The 16,188-nt window shown below is 46.9% G+C and overlaps 1 long non-coding RNA gene across 1 annotated transcript in view; it reads left to right on the forward strand.

Moving 5' to 3' along the window:
- The first annotated feature begins 737 nt into the window (after positions 1–737).
- Positions 738–16,188, forward strand: part of LOC133366519 (uncharacterized) — a 37,019-nt gene continuing 21,568 nt past the window's right edge. The window contains exon 1 of the long non-coding RNA XR_009758423.1: positions 738–1,196. This is a non-coding gene — a long non-coding RNA (uncharacterized LOC133366519). The remainder of the gene's footprint in view (positions 1,197–16,188) is intronic.

Consider the following 16,188-nt stretch of genomic DNA (forward strand, 5'->3'; position numbering starts at 1 on the left):
ATATAATTGTTGGTCCATCCACTTTTGACTCTGGCCTCCCCCAGCACTGTTATGTGGCCCTCGGAGTGTTGCCCAGACAGGAATGTGGCCTCAGGTCTGAGAAAGATTCCCCACCTTTTCTAGAGAAAAAGCTCCAGGTAACATGGCAGGGTTTACTTCTCAGTAAAAATTGGAACAGCCGGTATAGCACAGTGGGGAGGAGAGCATGGCTGGGAGGCCAGAGTCTGTGAGTTCAAATAGTCCCAAGGAGCCCAGTTGCCCCCTAGCTGGCAATTGCGGACAAGGAAGGGGCTGGCTTTGCAAGCTGAGCAGGCCCTAGCCATCTGGGGACTAGCCTCAGAGGGAGGCAACAGTAAGCCTCCTCTGAATACCGCTTACCATGAAAACCCTATTCCTAGGGTAGCCATAAGTCGGGAATCGACTTGAAGGCAGTCCATTTCCATTTTCAAAAATATATAGTATTGTGTTGTGGGTTGCACAATGCCAGTGTCATCCTGTGCATGATAAATTGAAATACTACTATTATCGCTACCACTACTGTCACTAAAAATAAATGTTTACAAGGAAATAAGATCCACTCTGTTTAATAGGCATGCTGGAAATCTCTCTCAACGGGGAAGAAGGCGACCTCCTTGTTTGGGGGACTTTCCCCGATCCCTCTAGCGCCACCTATGCGAAGGGAGCTTGCTCCCTAGTATGTTGATGTTAGGGGTACTGCTCAGGGGTAACAACTCTGGCTTAAGCGGAATCGAGGCACCGTGGTCCAGGGGCCTCCAGAGTGTTCCAGGGTGGGGTTGGAAGCGACTCGCTTCCTCCTAGGATCCTGCTCTTAATCCTCCTCTTTCCATGTACCAGGCCAGACCAGGGCGGGGGCGCATATGGAGGCGGATCCCTGAGCCAATTGCTCCCTGGAGGAGGAGAGGAGGAGGAGGCGGTGGCGGCAGAAGGCGAGCCCAGTAGCCGGCTGGCGGCATGCGCTGGGCGGAACAAAGGACAGCTGAGCCCAGTTCCAGCAGGAGATCGGGGGAAGGCAAGCAAAGCTCCGAGGGCCCCTTCCCTGGTTCTTCACGCGCCTTCTTTCTGCCCCCTAATGTGAAGATCGGCGTTCCCGTTTGGCGGAGCGTTTCTTTCTCTCGCCTCGTGCGCCCTGCTGGATCGTGCCAGCCAGGCTCCTGCGCCCTTGCAGGCTGAGGAAGGTGAGGTGGGGAGAGACTCCGGATTAAAGGCTGCTAGGGGCTGGGGAGATATCCCATAAACCCGGCTGGGGCTGGGCGCATGGGTGGGTAGATAGGTAATCTTGCTTTCTGCTGGGGGAGAAATGCGCGCGCCGCCCACCCATCCACTGCGTCCTTCCCTCTCGCTCGGTCTGCCGACCCAGTTTTCAGTCTCAGAACTTGCGTTCCCCCTCCTCTCCTCCAGTGGCAGGACTCAACTGTACAACATGCTAACAATTTTTTTTTAAAAAAAAGCCAGCGTGTGTGCGTGTCGCAGAACATGTGCAGAGTGCTTTTGTCGCGCCAGTGAGAATCGGTGACTCTCTACGGGATTTTTCGGGGGGGGGGCTCCCAGGGCCGGGGACTTCTAAGCAGGCCTGAGCCTGCGCACCTTTCATTTGAAGAGCTGGATTTATGAAGGCATTCTTATGCTGACCCGGATCTTTGGTCACCTACCGGTCCCCTCTGCCTGGCTGTAAGTCTCCAATGCATATTGGTGTGTGTGTCTGTCTACCTGTCTCACCTTTGCTGTCTGATATTTTTTTTAACTAGAGATACCAGAGATTTGAGCCTGGGGCCACATATAAATCATGTGCTCTACCCATCAGCTGTGTGCATGTACTTGGGAGGAGTAAGGCTACATTCATTCTTAAGCATGTTTACCTGGGAGAAAATTCCTTGGAACATCATGGCATTTATTTCTGAATAAACAGAGCTGTAGGATTGTGTGCAGTGGTACTAAACATGTGTAGTACCATGCTGATAGAATAGTATCTACCTTTGTCTCACAATCAGTTGGACCCTCTGGGTTTTTTGGGGGGGATCAGCTTCTTATTTCCCACTTGTTCTGGGGTTAGAAAAACCCTGGACCACACGTCAGTGCTCAAGTAGTTTTGGATGTCAGAATGCAGCCCAGGGACATGGAGAGTGATCCTTACCAGGAAGTCAGTCCCATTGGACTCTGTGGAATTTACTTTTGAGTAGACACACATAGGCTTGTACTGTTAATGAAAAAGCCCATAAAGGTAAAGGTGTCCCCGCACTTGTAGTGCGAGTCGTTTCTGACTCTTAGGGTGACGTCTTGCAACGTTTACTAGGCAGACCGTATATATGGGGTGGGATTGCCAGTTCCGTCCCCGGCCTTTCTTTACCCCCCCAGCATATGCCGGGTACTCATTTTACCGACCACGGATGGTTGGAAGGCTGAGTGGACCTCGACCCCTTTTACCGGAGATTCGACTTCCTCCTTTCGTTGGAATCGAACAGTTAATCAAGTATTATGTTCTTTAATCACTTGTCTTTCCTAACATATTATTACATGGGGAACCTGCAACAAAATGTTGCAGTGTATACTTGCCTTTTAACAAGTGCCTTGCTATGCCCTCTACCATGATACTACATTCCACAGTCACAATTTTCCTTTTCCAGGTGTCATTCAGTATTTTCTGGCTATTGAGCCTGCTGACACCTCATTGGGCTGTTTTTATTTTGTTTCTGTTCTGCTTTTTTGGAGGAGGGGATGGCCCCTTTGGTTTTGATTTTTTTTAAAGATGTTCTCCCCAACCCTAAGCGTGCTGATAGTTCCCTCATGTTCTTCAGTGGCTCTGTTTTAGCTACAATCCTGTCGGCACTCACCACTTGAGTTCAGTACCTACCCGTACACTTCGTTGGACATCTAAGGCCCTCCTCCGAGTACCGTCTCACCGAGAGGCTCGGAGGGTAATGACAAGATCTAGGGCCTTTTCGGTGGTGGCCCCCGAATTGTGGAACAGTCTCCCCGAGGAGGTACGCCTGGCGCCTACGCTGCTATCCTTTCGGCGCCAGGCTAAAACCTTCCTATTCTCCCAGGCATTTTAATATATTTCTATGTATTTTACTGTTTTAATGTTTTAGCTATGCTAATATCATTTAGTGTTATTATGAATTTGTATTTTTATCTGTGATTTTGTTCATTTATTGTATTATTGTATGTTGTACACCGGCCAGGGAGCCATTGGCTATGGGCGGTTTATAAATGAAATAAAATAAATAAATAAATAAATAGTATTAGAGGGAGCTATATATTATTGCCATTTTTAAAATGTTTTCTTGCCCATCTCCTGCCATTCAATACAGTGAAGTCACTACCAAGAACGCCTCTTAATATCATCTTGCTTTTTGGATTTGCTGCCTGAAGGCTGTCCTTCCGAGATGCTGTTCATAGGCTGACCACTTTACCAAAGTCAGTCTGCTTCTTTTCTTGCACATCCCCAGCAGGATGTCCCAACTGACAATGTCCAGTTGACCTGGTTGTGATACATGTGCAAGCTGTTGCAACCCTCTCTTTGCGCAAAATACTTGTGCCTTGGGCTGTGTTTCTGCTGTGGCGTCACTGTAGACCCCTAGATGGAGTGGCCGATTCTGAGTTTATGGCAAGAGGGTGAGGTTTCTACAGTTTGGGACAGAGATCAGCTTGGTTTCTAATCTGATGAAGGTGCAGGAAACCCTGAGGCAAAAAATGAGTCAGTTTCTCCGGTCAGAGACAAGAGAAAAAGCCCCAGCTCTGCTCAGAAGGAAAGGGTGGCGGCTGCATTTGTGGATTCCCAAGCAAAATCAGGATCCTTATTGAACACAGGCTGAGTACACACCATACATTGAAAGCACATTGGAAGTACATGACTTCCCCCAGAGAATCCTGAGAACCTTAGTTCACCCCTTGCAGGTCTACAATTCCCGGCACCCTTAACAAACTCCAGTTCCCAGGATTCTTTTGGGGTTGGGAACATACTTTCAGCATCCTTTAAATGTATGATGTGTAATGTGTATGCAGCCACAGGATGTTTCCAGACTCCTTTGTTGAGCATTTATCCTGATTTGTTTGCAGGGAGGTTAGACAGTGTTGTGTCAACATTATCCCACACTTTCAGGTGCATTTTCCTTATCACAAAAAGTCTGAACTTTTGGGAAAGTGGGTGTGTTGCGCAGGACCCCCCCCCTCCATACCTGTAATTGTGCAACCTGAGTTTGCCGGTATGTGACTGAACTGCACTCGAAAATAGCGATAGTCTGGCCAATGGAGACCTTAGGGAGCTGCCTTACACAGATTCAGACCAGTGTTGTATCTAGCTTAGTATGCTCTATCCTGACTCACAAGCAGCTCTTCAGGGTTTTCATGCAGGGTTCTCCCCCAGCTTCACTTGGAGATGCTGGGGATTGAACCTGGGACCTTCTGTGTGCAAGCAGGTGCCCTACCACTAAGCTGTGGCCCTTCCCATGGCTGGCAGGCTGCTGTGTTCAGTTTGCTGGGTAAGAAATTGAAAAGGCCTGTCCTGTGTACAAGACCAAGTAACTTTATCCTGGCAGTGGAGGCTGGTTCATTAAGGTGAATGGGGCACTGCCCCACTAACTTTAGTCTGCCTTCAGCCAGCCCCCGCCTGCCTGTCGCTGATCCAAGAGATGGAACTGCCTGCCAGTTTCCACCTCCTCAAGTCTCAGTGTTGCCTTTGGGGATCTCAACAGGGACAAAACTAGAACTAGTTGACTGGCTGCACCTACTGTTGGGCTTCTTGCCTTCCGCCCCACAAGTCCCAATGGACACCAGCCGCCACTCTGTACTGGGGAGATGAAATCTGGAAGAGGTACCAGGAGTTGACCTTCCACACAGGGACAGCTGAGAGAGGAAAGCTGTGGCACATGTGACAGGTGGTTTTGGTGCTGGGAGCAATTGCACAAATGCTCTTGCACAGGCCTGGCATGTGGTGGGATGCTTGCAGCTCCCTGAGCCTTGTGTTTCAAAGGGATCGCAACCGGTGACAAGCTGCAGTCTCGTCCTGGCAGACTCCTGACGTTGTGCTCTCAGAGGGAAGTCATTCTTAGCGGTCAGAGCAGCGTTGTGCCAAACCTCTGATACCTTGTTGTTGTTATGTGCTTCCAAGTCAACTACGACTTATGGCGACCCTATGAATCTGCGACCTCCAATAGCATCTGTCATGAACCACCCTGTTCAGATCTTGTAAGTTCAGGTCCGTGGCTTCCTTTATGGAATCAATCCATCTCTTGTTTGTCCTTCCTCCTTTTCTGCTCCCTTCTGTTTTTCCCAGCATTATTGTCTTTTCTAGTGAATCATGTCTTCTCATTATGTGTCCAAGGTATGATAACCTCAGTTTCATCGTTTTAGCTTCTAGTGATAGTTCTGGTTAAATTTGTTCTAACACCCAATTATTTGTCTTTTTCGTGGTCCGTGGTATCTGCAAAGCTCTCCTCTAACACCACATTTCAAATGGATTGATTTTTCTCTTAGAGCACTTTTTCTTCTGAAGTGAAATGGGAGGTATGTTCAGGGTGATTTGGTTTAAATTGCCAAAGGGCAAAAAGCCAGTTTGAATGAAGGAACTGGCTGCCACAAGATATGGTAATAGCATAATAACAGTTGACTTTAAAAGGGGATTTGAAAAATTCGTGAAGGTTAGGCTTACCAATTATTTTTAGCCGTGATGCCTGTATGGAACCACTGGGTTCAGTGATACTATGCCAGTAGTGGTGGAGAAACTCAGAGCCAAATGTGGCCCTCCAGGCCTCCCTACCTGGCCCTTGGAACTCTCTCTAGGGCTCGCCTTTCACTGGCTTTGCACCCTGAGTTGTTTCTGCCTGACTGGAATATGCTCCTTGCTTGCCTGGATAGAGGACACAGAGGAGTGTGTGAGCATTGTGTGGAATGTGCAAAGGTAAACTTTACATGCTTTGCCCCGCCCACTTTTGCCCCTGGCCCCGCCCACCACTGAGAGGTGGCCCTCAGAAGGTTGTCCAGAAGGGAATATATCCCTTGAACTGGAAAAGTTTCCCCCTACAGTATGTCATTGAATGCTAGTTGCTGAGGAGTAGCCGCAGAAGAGGGTTACTGCACTCATGCCCTGCTTGTGGGCATTCAGAGGACATCTGGTTGGCTGCTGTGCGACGCTAGATGCTAGGCTAGGTGGACCTTTGGTCTGATCCAGCAGGGCTCTTCTTAATGTAATGATTTAAATCAAATTTCTATTTTTGTTCTTTTACTTCACATATTCTCCTGAGCTTGCATGCGTCCCAGCTGATGTCTAACAACATCAGCACGTCAGTTTGCAGCGAAATGGAGCATTTATCGAACTTGGGACCATAATTCGAAACCTTTGGTCATGCATCGCACATACTGTCATGGCCCCGTCAGAGGACTCATCAGATGAGGATGACTCGGGAGTAACAGCAGCAGACCCAGAAGGAGAAACGGAGGAAACTCCTGAGAACCCAGCTCCTTCTCCCCCTCAGCTGCAGAGCACCCCAGACGCAGCTGAAGCCCTTCAGCCAGACGCAGACAGTGAACAGGATACTCTCCCCTCACCTGCAGAACGTAGACAACAGAAGGTCAGGCAGAAGAGGGGCAGGCCTGTCCACTTAAGGCCAAAACGCTGAGGGCTCACACCTGCTGACAAACCTGCTCCTTAAAAGTCAAACCTTGGCTTCAGCTTGTTGCTGACTACAACGTCAGGCGTGACCACTGTGTGTCTTCCTATCCCCTGAACCTTGACTTGGACTGATCTCTTGGCAAACTAGACCCGGACCTTCACTGACATCTCTTCTGGATTTCTGGCTTGGCACGTAAGCTTTGAACGGCCTCTGCCCTTATCTTGCTTCCTCCTTGCTAGCCTGGCAGATTTATAGCCAAGCTGCCGGCTGAGGACTTACGGCCTGGCAATTACCAAGGAATCTCCAGCCCTGCCTGCACCCCCACCGACACTGCTGTCTCAGTGAAGAGCTGACACATACAGCGAAGAATTATATCTGCTTAGAGATAAGATACAGATTTCTGATTGGCGTTCGCTGTACCTGTGCAGAGATAGGCAAAGTAAGATAGGCGCGTCCCTTGGAAGTCAAGGCTGCAGTCGTAGAGAAACGTAATAGAGATGAAGTTCAGTTGGACTCAGAGGGCTGGCGTCACCCAGAACTTTCCAGAAGCACAGTTTCGCTATGACACGGATGGCTTGCTTGGGGCCTCCAGGTGTTGGCTCCATGCTGGCTATTGGCCATGGTATTGGCCATGCTAGCTAGGGCTGATGGGAGTTGGAATCCAGCAATGTCTGGAGGGCCGCAGGTTCACCACCCCTGCTCTGTGGGAAGGGCCATAGCTCAGTGGTAGAGCATTTGCTCTGCATGCAGAAGCTCCCAGGTTCAATCACCACTGTCTGCAGCAGGGCTGGGATTCTGGAAGAGAATCGAAACTGTAGAGAATCGCTGCCTGTCAGTGTAGACAGTACTGAGCTAGATGGGCCAATGGTCTGATACAGCATAAGGCAGCTTCTACCCTGGAATCTATATACCTAAATATATGAGTTGGAAAGTAAAAGGCCACACTGTTCTGGTTGGCAGTGTGAATTAGGGTGGGTACCCTCAGGCCTGGGGACTAAATGTGGCCCTTGGGACTCTTCCAAGGCCATGTTCCTATCCCCAGGCCACGCCCTTCACCAGCTCTGCTCCATGCCCTCCTTGAGTACTCTTGTCTGTTTGAAATGATGCAGCTTTAAATGTACAGTGGAGACGGGGCCTCCAGAGTGAATGAAAAGGTTGTCACACAGAGGAGGGCCAGGATCTCTTCTCGATCGTCCCAGAGTGCAGGACACGGAATAATGGGCTCAAGTTGCAGGAAGCCAGATTTCGACTGGACATCAGGAAAAGTTTCTTAACTGTTACAGCCATATGACAATGGAACCAATGACCTAGAGAGGCAGTGGGCTCTCCGACACTGGAGGCATTCAAGAGGCAGCTGGACAGCCATCTGTCGGGAATGCTTTGATTTGGATTCCTGCATTGATGGCCTTCTAGGCCCCTTCCAACTCTACTGTTCTATGAAAAAGTCCTTCAAGAAGTTTCATATGGCAATGGACTGAGAAGAGGGCTGTGCTTCTATAGATGTAAATTAACTTAGCGATGCTGGGATGATTGTGCTATCTCCAATTTCGGGTGCTGTGAGCAGGCGCTGTGCTTATTTTGCATGCAGTTTAAGCGTTATTTGAAGTGTCAAGACTGTGCTACTTGTGTTTCCTGGCTGGTTTACACCCCATTGTTGATATCCCACCCCCTCAGTAAATGCGTTTGTGTGTGTGTTTATTTGACAACTGAAGGTAACACCTTGCATGCATCTGACCAAGTGGGCTCCAGTCCATGTAGACAAACCTGTTAGGCTTGTCACAACTCTCTTTATATGCTTGCCAGTTCAGGATTACATGTCATGCATCTGATGAAGTGGTCCATGAAAGCTTATGCCATGATAAATTTAGGCCTCATCTGCACTATACATTTAAAGCAGTATCATACCACTTTAAATGGTCCTGGCCTCCCATAAAGAATTAATGGGACCTGTAGTTTGTTCAAGGTGTAGCAAGGTGTTAGGAGAGACCCCTATTTGCCTCTCAGAGAGCTACAGTTCCTAGAGGGGTTTAACAATCAATCCCTCTTCTCAGGGAACTCTAAGAATTGTGAGGGGAAGAGGCATCTCCTAACAACTCTCAGCACCCTTAACAAACTACAGTTCCTAGGATTCTTTGGGGGAAGCCATGACTGCTTAAAGTGGTATTATAGCGCTTTATAAGTGCAGATGGGGCCTAAGTCTATAAGGTGCCACAAGACTTTTTGTGTTGTTCTTACTGCAACAGACTTAGCAGGCTTACTCTTCTGGAAACTTCTGGCCCTTGGTTTAACTTCATGTGGCCCTAATTTAGGCTGCATAGATGAAGAGACACAGAGAGAGAGAGAGAGAGAGAGAGAGAGAGAGAGAGAGAGAGAGGCACGCTAACCCTGCAATGTTGCAAACTGTATCCACTTTTGACTCTGTGGTCACATCTACGCTACACATTTAAAGCACATGGCTTCCCCAAAGAATCTTGGAAACTATAGTTTATTCCTTGCAGAGCTACCATTCCTAACACCCTTAAGAAACTACAATTCACAGCATTCTTTGAGGGGAAGCCCTGTGCTTTAAATGTATGGTGTAGTTGTGACCTGTCTCGCTACCACGGGCTCCGGGCACCATCAGCTGCAGGCCCCAATGGGCTTTTCCCAAGAGTCAATGGGCCTTCATTGGAACAGTTTCACCACCGTTGTTTTAATGTGTGTAATAGTACAGATTGCACTTTCCTCCTCCTATTTGGAAGTCTTCTGCATGAGTTTCTGTTCTGATCATGCTTCGTGATGGGAAGCAAGTGAACTCAGAACTGTGAGTCTTGCAGGGTGACAATGGCCAACCTCTGGTGAAGGTAGGTTAATTCTGATGAATGCCTGCTTCAGGAGTAATTGAATAGTCCAATTATACCCAGTGCAGAGGTGGGGAAGAATTACCTGCTTAAAACAGAGGCTGATTGAAAGGAGGCCAGAAAGGCAGATTCCTTTGTGAGGTGGGTCCTTAATTATTTCACTATTTTATTTCTCATGAAGCACTAGCAGCTTTGGAGAATGGTTTGAGTTAGAATTGGCCTGACGTAGTAGATACTTTCTTGGAGTTTGGCCATGGGAGAATTCCCCTTGAACTATGTGGACTTAGCTAACTGCTCTCTCTGAGCCTTTGTTTCCCCTCTGTAAGGTGTGAATAACTCTAAAGGAGAGACAAACCATAAAGTGCCTTTTCACAATAAAAATTCCTACAGAAAAGATTCATAATAATATTGCAAGCCAGTAATGTAGGAGACTTTCCAGTGATGGAGGAGACTTTTTAGCTCTGTGCTTTGGTTATACTCCTCTGTGAAATGGTTGTTTGTCTGCTTTTTGTAGGATAAATATCTGATAAATTGTGTCAGAGGAAGCGCAGATAAGATCTTAGTGGAGGGTAATTGTGTTTATTATGCAGGGCAATTAATTAATGGGCATGGGTAGATATCGTGAAAAGTTATATCCTGCACCAGCAAATATCTTCATTTTGTTTACTTAGTAGTGGGAGGCACTTTGTGCATGCTCAAAGCAGCCCTCTCTCCTCCTTTCTGTATCTCTGGTCCTGGGAACAAGTTTCAGGGCTGCAGGCCTGGTTTGGTCTTGCTCTGCTTACGCTCAAAGTGTGTTTATGGGTAAAACTTAAAAGTTGGTTTAAATAAGCAGAGAAGGGAAGAGGTCAGGGGCCACAGGTTTTGGTGCCCCTGGTACATTTAAAGCTTGTGTCTTCTTGTAAAGCATCCTGGGAACTGTAGTTTACCTCTTGCAGAGCTACCATTCACAGCACCCTTAACAAACTACAGTTCCCAGGACTCTTTGGGGGCGGTCATCTGCTTTAAATGTATGGAGTGTACACAGCTGGGTGTTAATTACAGGGAGGAAAAACAGGTGTTGTCTCTGAGTGCATAGATGTTCCTTCCTTGAGACTACATGCTTAACTGGGCCCTTATTCTGCCTGGAAGGAAGCGCATTGCGATGGAAGGCAACAGTGGGCATGAGGCAGCAGGTGGGCCGCTCCTCTTTCCTGGATGGTGACTCAGCAGCCTTTTCTCTGGGAAATGTTTGTGCCAGTTTTTAGGAAGTTTCTAGACAGCTGGATCTCAAAGTAACAACCACCACCAAGGGGGTACTTGGAACACATAAATGGGGAGAGATACTGTTGTGCTCAGGTTCTGGTTGCAGGCTTGCTTATCTATTTATCAATCAATCAATCAGTCAATCAGTTAATTAGATTTATATCCTACCCTTCCTCCCAGTAGTTGCTCAAGGCGGCAAACAAAAACACTAAAAACATTCTAAAACATCGTAAAAATAGACTTTAAAATGTATTACAACAAAACATCCTTAAAACATATTAACACATCCTTAAAGACATCTTTTTTTAAAAAAAAGCTGTAAAAACATCTTTAAAAAAAAGCTTTAAGAACATATTAAAAAGCAATTCCAACACAGATGCAGACTAGGATAAGGTCTCTGCTTAAAAGGCTTATTGAAAGAGGCATCCTGGAGGCATCTGGTTGGTCACTGTGAGAACAGGATGCTGAACTAGATGGGCCATATCAGGGCCGGCTCCAGGCATGCTGGGGCCTTTGGGCATCAGCTTGCCCTGGGCCCCGGTGTGTGTGCGCGTTCGCGTGTGCATGCCCCCCCCCCGTCTTTTACTGTTGTCATTAACCAAATGGCGGCTGCAGTTTCCCTAAGGGGATGAAGCCTCCACCGACATCTTTGTTGATGGCAAGCATGCACGCGTGCGCATCTCTGCCATCAACTAAGATGGCGGCAGGGGCTTCAGTACTTTAGGGAAACTGCAGCTACCATCTTCATTAAGGGCAATACTAAAAGGCAGGAGACTGGTAAGTGGGGGGGGCGTGAATCGCTGCGAATCACGGAAGGGGAGCAGAGGGGCTGCTGAGGGGCCCCCTGTAGCTCCAGGGGCCCTTGGGCCAGTGCCCACCTGGCTGCCCTTTAGAACCGGCCCTGGCGCCATTGGCCTGATCCCGCAGGGCTCTTCTTATGTTCTTACAAGTCTGAGATGGGGGAAGAGGTGCTCTTTACAATGTGTGTGTGTGCTTACTGCGGTGCTTCCATTTGTGGATCCTCTGCTATTGAAAGCATCCAGAATTCTGTGTCGAGGATCAAATGGAGAACAATCACACTTGATTTGTAGCAGTTTCCAGAGGGCTAGCCCACCTAATCTGTTGCTGAAAAAGCAAAGAAAGAGCCTTGTGGCACCTGAATGACTTAACCGATTTTATTGTGGCATGAGGCAGGGATTGGAAGCCGGTAGCCCCACTGGATGTTGTTGGACTCCAGCTCCCATCAGCCCCAGCAAGCATGACCAGGGATGATGGGAGTTATAGTTCAGCAACATCTGGAAGGTTAAAGGTTCCTCATCCCTGGTATAAGCAGTTTTTGGATTACAACCCACTTTGTTAAACCTGTGAAGTGTTAATCCTGAGTTGCTGGTATTTATGCACATGGAGGTGGTGGTGGTTGTAAACAGAGAGGTCATAGGGAAATAAAATGCAGAAAGTACAGGCAGTTACCGTTATTAATGTGTAGGTGTTGACACAACGTTCTGGCATTGGTAAGCTAATTAGCACATGCAACGTGATAAAAACACAATTATCCCAATTCAAGCCACAATTGGGAACTGATCTGTTGATTTTGCAGCCTTGTACTTTTGTTTTTTTATATGCCCATCCTGGCCCAGACCCTGTACATAGGGCACAGATATGCAGGACAATAATATTTTTATCTTGATCTGGAAGACTGTATGCTGCTGTAAATTGCTCTATTCTTTCTGTGCAGGAATGCACAAGCTCTTCACAACCTGAGGTGTATACAGAGAGGGCTGTGTGTATCTCTCTCTCTCTCTGTGTGTGTGTGTGTGTGTGTGTGCAGGATATGACTTTGGCTGCATAATTCAACTCCTTGAGATTCTTCCCTTTTATTTTTATTTTTTTTCAAGTAAGTTTCATGCCCTTACTGTGGCAGGCTTGATGAAGGCAACACTTGGTCAATCTTAGAAGCCAAAGGCGTCGTTGAATAATTTTTCAAGAGTCAAAGAAGGAGGGCATCATTGTTCCCTACAGCCACTTGGTATTTATAGATGCAATTATGCAAAATAAGGTGGAATCATGCAAATATGCTTAAGTTGCATAATTTATGCAAGTGGCAAAACACAGCTTTTCTTTGGGTATAGTTTCTGATTTTATTTTATTTTTTACTTAATATATACACAGCCTTTGGTACTGGAGGGTTGTGGGGAAATAGTTGCGTAAGAGAGCTTGTACATTTAGAATTGTCTGGATACATATGATTTCTACCCCTCCCCGTTACGTAAGTTCTTGCGCAAGCCACTTGTGCAAGATTAACATCTACGCATGCAGGAGCCTGTTTCTATGCACAGAACTGTTTTAAAAAAATATTTTAATCCTAGCTCTTGAAACTGATTTTTTTTATTTAAAGAATGAAAGCAAAAAGCAGTCCATTGTGCAGAGCTGCAGATCCTGGAATGAGAAATGAGGTGTGTGGTGTCCATTGAAGAATGGAAAAATGAAGTGGCTGAGTGGTTAAGGCGATGGATTGTCAATCCACTGTGCTCTGCACGCTTGGGTCCAAATCCCACCTTTGTTGACGCTGAACTTTTTTGAGGGGGGGGAAGGGCTATAGCTGAGCAGTAGAGCCGCTGTCTCGTTTGCAGGTGAAAAGTTCAATCCCCAAAATCTCTAGGCAGGGCTGGGTGAGACTCCTGTATGAAATCCTGGAGAGGTGCTATCAATGGGTGTATATACAATTCTGAGCTAGATGGAGCAGTAGTCTGACTTGGCATAAGATAGCTTCCTATGTTTCTAAACAGTTTGTGGAAGTTGAAACACAAACCTATGCCTGTCTGCTTGAAATAAGCCCTACTGAGTCTAGCGGGGCTCACTCCCAGATGAATGGGATTGCAGCCAAAGTGTCTGTCTGTGATAGGGATGGGCGTCTTCCAGATGCTGTCCTACACCAGCTCTCATCAGCCCCAGGCAATATGGATAATGGGCAGAGGATAACGGGAACTGTAGCCCAGCACGTCTGGAGGGCCACAGGGCCCCATCCATGGTCTCAGTGGACTATTTAAGGGATGACTGTTCTAACAAACCAGAATATTGTGAGATAAGGTCAAGTTGGGTTACAGCGTTTTTTTGGAGGGGAGCAAAGTGGTGTCCCCCCCTTCAGTGAGCCCCTTCAGGCATCAGGTGGCGGCAGGCACTGGGTGGCAGACTCTAGCTGCCATTTTAATTTCCCTCTGCCCTGGATTGCTGCCATGTCAGGGGTATTATGGGAAATTAAAAAAGACCCTCCACCCATTGCTATTCAGAGCACTGGGCTATATCTATGGTCTGTTTTGGAAATTTGTTTGTTTGTTTACTGCGCATTTGAACACCTTTTAAGATAGCATCACCCAGTTTTGCATGATGGTTCCTGGGATCAAGGTGCAGGTTTTCCTCTGTGTTTGGATGCAGTTGGGCGCCATTTTGGATCATGATGGCGGAGTGAACCTTTCAAAACAGCACTGATTTTAACCACTGATTTCAAAACTGCAGTGGGTTTTTTGTTGTTGGTTTCATAGAATTCCCGAGCAACACCAGGTGCAGGTCTTTGTGTGTGTATGCCACTGTGGCCCAGAGCAGGCATTAGCAGTGGGTCATGTCAAGGAGTTGGGGTGGAGCTCCAGCACTTTCCCAAGGGTGCCAAATGCCAGTGGTGGCCCAAGATAAAGGTATGTTTTGTGAGGACCGTGCATTCCCTAAAAATGAGAAGAAAGGGGGGGGCTTGAGGTTCTGTGAAGGCTCTTCAGGTTTTTTTTTTTTGAGGGGGGAATAATAATGATGAAATCTCTCCAGCAGCCATTGGGCAAAATTCTTGTCAAATCTAGAAGGCACAAGAGCCAGTGATGAGGGTTTCCTGGAACGTTTTGAATTGGGGAAATTCCTCATGCAAATTAGAGTAACTTGCAGATAGTTGGCATTGGGGAGGGGATCAGTTTGTATCAGAACATTTCCTGGTGGCCTAGAGCAAGGACGGAGAACCTCAGACTCAGGGGCCAAATGCAGCCCTCCTGTCCTCCCTGTCTGGCCCCCAGGACTCTCCCGAGGCTGCATTGATCAGAGTGTTTTTAACCTGGTATGCTTCCTTGAACTGTGATAATGCCCCTTGCTTTTCTGGATGGATGATCGGAGAGGTGCATGTGTGTAAACTGCCTAACTTTTGTGTGGCTGAAATGTAGCCTGTTGCACAAAACGTGAGAGGCATGTCTGTTGCCGTGTCCGCTTCTGTCTCTAGCTCCACCCACCACTAACATGCAAAAGGCTCCCTGTGAGGAAATGAAGCCCTTGGGCTGAAAAAGGGTTCCCCACCCCTGCCCTAGACAGTGATCTAATTTAGCATGTTTGTTTTACTTGTACTTAGTAAACAAAGCTAAAAACGTTGAAACAGCCAAGCTTGCCTAATATTGTATTTGCAATGGGCATCCATTCGTTTTACTAATAAACTTACCAAATGGGGATTTTTTTGTTGTTGTGCAGAAAAATAAAGCACTAGAAAAATGTCTGTTTTCACCGTGACAGGGGCTGATGCGAGTTCTAGTCCAACAACATCTGGAGGGCGCCAGGATGGTGAAGGCTGTCCTAGTTAGTATGTCTGGTGCTGTGATCCTCCCTTCCTGCTTTGGTGCTATGGGCAGAATATTTGGTTTAGACTGAAGAATGTCCAGATTTGTAGCCTTGCACAGCTGTAAAGCTCACTGGGTGATCTTAAGGCGGGCCCCTCATTGTTTATTTATATTGAACAAAATTTGTATGCCGCTTGATTGTAACAAAACCTTTAAGCATTTGCAAGAAATATTTTAATTATCAATGCAAGCAGATCAAAACAGGTAGTTAAAAACACTTAAAAGACTATTAAGGTCGGCAGTAAACTAAGAAGAGATTAAAACAGATCAACATCTCCGTGTCTGCTTATAGGCTTGTCTTAACAGAAATGTTTTAAGCAGGAAGAATACAGTGAAAGTGCTTGCCTGATGTCAATAGGCAGGGAGTTCCAAAGTGTAGGTGCCACCACATCATTATTTCTCTAGGGTTCTTGTGAAGGTATAAGAAGCTTAAGAGTTGCACAAGTTGCTTTCTGCTTGACGTGCGTGCATTGCGTTCCAGCCGTTGTCTAAGTGCTATTCAGTTCCTAGTGAGAGCTCTTAAGTATGTACTTCAGGCTGCAGTCCTGTATCTGGGAATAAGCCCCACTGAACCACGGGGGTACTGGCTTCCAAAAATAAAAATTAAAAAATCCACAGAGTTGCACTGTAAGGCCTCTCACTGAAATTGATTGGATCAAATGCTTAAGATTGGTTGGAATGTGCCTGTAGGTATGGTTTCATAAACTGATGATGTAGTAGGGATACAAGTTAAGGCTCTCATTAATGCAGGGAATATGTGTGTTTTACATTAAGGGTTGCCACCATTGTGCCCTCCAGGTTTGTGGACTGCAATTCCCATAATCCCTTACCATT

The sequence above is a fragment of the Rhineura floridana genome, chromosome 11 (assembly GCF_030035675.1).
Source record: "Rhineura floridana isolate rRhiFlo1 chromosome 11, rRhiFlo1.hap2, whole genome shotgun sequence".
NCBI lineage: Eukaryota > Metazoa > Chordata > Lepidosauria > Squamata > Rhineuridae > Rhineura > Rhineura floridana.